Source organism: Hordeum vulgare, chromosome 3H, assembly GCF_904849725.1.
Source record: "Hordeum vulgare subsp. vulgare chromosome 3H, MorexV3_pseudomolecules_assembly, whole genome shotgun sequence".
Lineage (NCBI taxonomy): Eukaryota > Viridiplantae > Streptophyta > Magnoliopsida > Poales > Poaceae > Hordeum > Hordeum vulgare.
The window spans coordinates 215042272-215046432 of NC_058520.1; the positions used below are offsets into that span (position 1 = coordinate 215042272).

At 38.0% G+C, this 4161-nt stretch overlaps 1 long non-coding RNA gene across 1 annotated transcript; it reads left to right on the forward strand.

Moving 5' to 3' along the window:
* Window positions 1-686: 686 nt before the first annotated feature.
* LOC123439816 lies at window positions 687-1133 on the forward strand. Its single transcript, XR_006630176.1, has 3 exons — window positions 687-749; window positions 838-963; window positions 1092-1133. It is a non-coding gene; the product is annotated as an uncharacterized LOC123439816 (long non-coding RNA).
* Window positions 1134-4161: the final 3028 nt, after the last annotated feature.

The following is a 4161-nucleotide window of genomic DNA, read 5'->3' on the forward strand; positions in this document are numbered from 1 at the left end:
AGGGAAGAAATGGTAAAATATACTAACTTCAAGCACCCCTTTTCCATTCATGTTTTCTAATGTAATTCATGTTTACATTATGTATCAACAGAAAGATGCAGATCCTGAAAAGAAGTACCCTCATAGGGCTCACCTGTTCATCCATACGCACAAGCCGAAAACTTGCAAGAACAAAATCATTAATGCTCATGTGGTACATTTACAAGTCTCACCACTCGTATTTGAATTTGATATTTTGTATATTCTTATTATTTACACTATTTTTTATTTAGGAGGAGTTAAAGGATATTATGGATAAGAACCCTGAATTAGCAAATAACAGCGATGGAAAGACTGCATGGAAAGGAGATGCGTTGAACAAAGTATTAGGGGATGACAAGCCTGGCCATGTACATGGTTTGGGACTAGTTCCAAACCCCAAAAAACTTTTTGATGTTTCTACTTCACGTCTATTCCAGAATATGTATTTTACTTCGGTGGAAGATACACCAAATGAAGATATGCTAGCTTTTAGAGTTGAAATGGAAAAATTACAAGAAGTAAATAAAAATCAAGATGCTAAAATTATGGAACTCGAGGAGAAGATGAGAAGAATGGAAAGACGACCATATCAGGTAAATTTCTAACAACTGTAATCATCCTTCATTTTGTGGACTAACCTTTATGTATTCCAATGATAGGAAATTTCATATCCAATGGCTACAATTGGGATCGAACCTTCGGTCAATGGACACAACTCAAACAGAAAAGTTTGTACCTTGTCAAAGTACACAATAAAACTCCTCATATTTCGCTCTAGAAATTATTTCACAATTATCTATGTTATGCTATCTATAGAGAGTGCTTGCTCCTCCGGTTGATGGACCCCAACTTGTTAAAAAACCATCTAATTTACACAACAAGCCAAGTATGTCAAACGATTCAGATTTACAAGTATCAAACAAGAATTCTGTTTCAGATAAGGTTCGTCTACTTAAAGTCTTAAATAATCTTTAGAACCTGTCTTTGCTGAGTTTTAAATTGTAGTGCTTGCACTTTTTGCAAATTTGATATACAATAACTAAAACTTGATGTATATCATTTTATCTTAGAACAAAGAAACTATGGTTCATAATGGTGGCAGTGCACGACAAATAGAAAAATGTTTTGCTGGACACAAGGTATCATTATAGTCCCATATAGAAAATCATGATCAAACTACAATGCAGCCATGTTTATGTGTTTACTTGTTGCCATCTCAGAATGTTGTGCGAAACCATGAAGCTTTTGATCATAGTTACACTGCTCAGCAAGGGGAAACAAATTCTGCTGCATATAAGGTATGTTTCTGCTACCATACACAATATGTTCAAAATATATTGCTCCGTTGTTTATGTATCTACTGGTTGTCTTGCTATCAGAATGTTGTTTAGAACAAAGAAACTTTGCTTCAGAATGTTCGTACACAGCAGGGAGAAAAAACGTTTGCTGCAAACAAAGTGGTATCTTTTCATAATCGCATACACATTTATGTTCAAATTATAGTGCTAAATTGTTTATTTGCTATCAAACTCTTGTCCAGACCAAAAAAACAACAAAAGGTTCTACGGTAAGTAGTAAGAGTGCTGAGAGTGGTTCATTGAGCTGGTTGGGTGCTAGTGAATTACCTGTAAGAGTGCTCATTCATTTCATATGTTTCTATGTCTTGTTTCTGTTTTTATATGGTTACTTTGATTTTCGCGAGCAGGTAGGAACTAAAGTATTCTTGAAGAGCCTGACAAAACATAATAGGGACGTAGCTCTTGCTACAATTATAAGTTGTGATCCTAAATTTAAACTTGATGGTGCTGAAATTGGAAATGAATATTGGGTGGTGCATGTTGATATGGCACTTGTGAAAACTAAAAATTTGGTGCGGAGTCGCAAAGACTGCAATACTCTCGCTAATGCAGAAAAAACAAAGATTGCATGGCCCTCAACCTTTGTACGTGACTAATATCTGGCCTCTATTACTACTTGCATCATGTCAATGCATTATGTATTAACAGTTCATTTTTTGTTTGTAGATTAAAAAGATAAATGGATGAATATATGGATGCGTGGCAAGTGTACTGCATTGATGATGTTGATGTTCTGTTTCATGATGCGGACGATGATAGATTCTTTCAGATTTAATTATGTTGTGTGGATGACATTCCTGTTGGATGTTGTTCCTCAATTAAATTTTAGTGAAGTTATAGGGGTGTTAATGGATGCTTTCAGTTTAAGTTTCATTTTCAAGAAAATAGTTAGATTATGCATCACATCTGATGATGTTCCTCTTGTAATATCATTGTAATCCAACAATTTTATCTCATATATGATTTCTTCCTCTTATCAATATATTATCTTGTTTTTGCTTCACTTGGAATACGTTATTACACTAAGCATTTTACATAAATACACCTATATAATAAATATATAATAATAAATAATAATAATAATAATAATAATAAATAATAATAATAATAATAATAATAATAATAATAATAATGCTTACCTGCCAACACTTAAGCGTTGGAAATTCGCCGTTGCCAAGTAATGAGAATTTGATTCTTGTACATTAATCAGCAACGTATAGAACTGTTGTAGAAATTCGCTTTATCCGTTGTAGTCTTGCAACAGTTCCATTTACCAACGGCGATATAAGCGTTGTATTATACGCTAGCAACACTGGATAAGGCAACACATCTCAAATCGTTGGTAAAGACACTTGCAACGCATATATGAGCTTTTAGATACGGAAAAAAGCGTTGCTATAGCGAGGGTCTTGTTGTACTGTCTAGCTATATCCTCAAGACAACTATTATCATCACAACAATCTTAGTCTAAAGCTCTCATATCGGAGATCGGTCCTCTTATGGCGTCAAGGTTACAGTGCTAGCTTGAGATGGAAGGATACTTGTTCACGGGGATCACTTATTCCACAAGGAACCCGGTGCTTAGCGGGGTTTATCGGGGACCTACACGAGTTCTGGCAAGTCCGTGTACTAGACACGTGACTAGAAAATTTGAGCCGGAAAGGCTTGTGGAGGTTAGTCTGGTCTAGTGTGGTTTTCCAATCTCGAGCGAAAAGCACACTCCTACGGGTTGCGTGTGGTTAAGTGTAGCACAGTCAGTGTCTTCAGCGTCAGCCGTCCTTCGAAGCGGATCCTTGGCGCATCTGCCTTGCCGTCTTCAGTTGTCGAGAGAGGTGAGAGAAAGAGAGAGAGAGCACCAAGGGGAATGTCTAAGGGTCTTAGTGCAATCCAGTAAGCATTGGAAAGTCAACTCAAACAAGTTCAAAAATTATTTTGAACATCAAAATAAGACAAGTGATATAACCGCATGCTTGTTTCCTAAGAAAAAGTGCGACTTATATCAAAGCACAAACAAAAAAACAAACAACACACAACATGGTCCATCCGAACCATTCCACGGACTCGACTTCGCATAGGGGCTTCACGACTCATCCTATCCTAGGTTCAGGGACTCGATAGTCGTGCTTGCTTCTTGCTTTGGAGAGGAGTCCGCTAAGTCTTCTGGACCTTCTCAGGGTGTTGTCACGCCTCTTGTTGTCGCTTGCTGAAGCAATTCGCTTGAGTTGTAAAGAACTCTGGTTGTCTTCTCGTCTAGGAAGTTGCTGACGAAGGTGATTCTTCATAGCTGTCACAGACAGGGTCTTCTGTTGTCTTCATGATCTTGTCAGTGTCTTCTTGTCTTCCAAGGCTTCGAGGGTCTCAAGTGGACACCTTCATGCACCGATATTTGCAAGACATGATAGAGTTCTGATCTGTCAATCATACTAATTGCGATATCGACACCTAGAGGTGGGGATGAAGAGAACCGTTTTCCTGCTCACTAATGTGAGGCAGTCCAAATGGCAAGGTTCTCATCCACCAGTGGTGGTCGACACAGTTACTTATAACTGACATGGTCGCTCTACTAGTGATATAGATCAAGGTTTGCATAAATTATGTCCAGATTATCGTAGGCGAAAGTGGCATCACTCTGGAACAGTGCCTAGGGTTTCACCATCTTCTAAGCCTCGATGTCCTCGTTCCTCTTAGAGGTACTTCTGTTGGTGTCGTCAGGTCGTAGAGTTGTCTTCTCTGTCCTTCAGCACAGGTGTTTGCCTGGAAAGGTTACTTCCTTCCGGGCTGC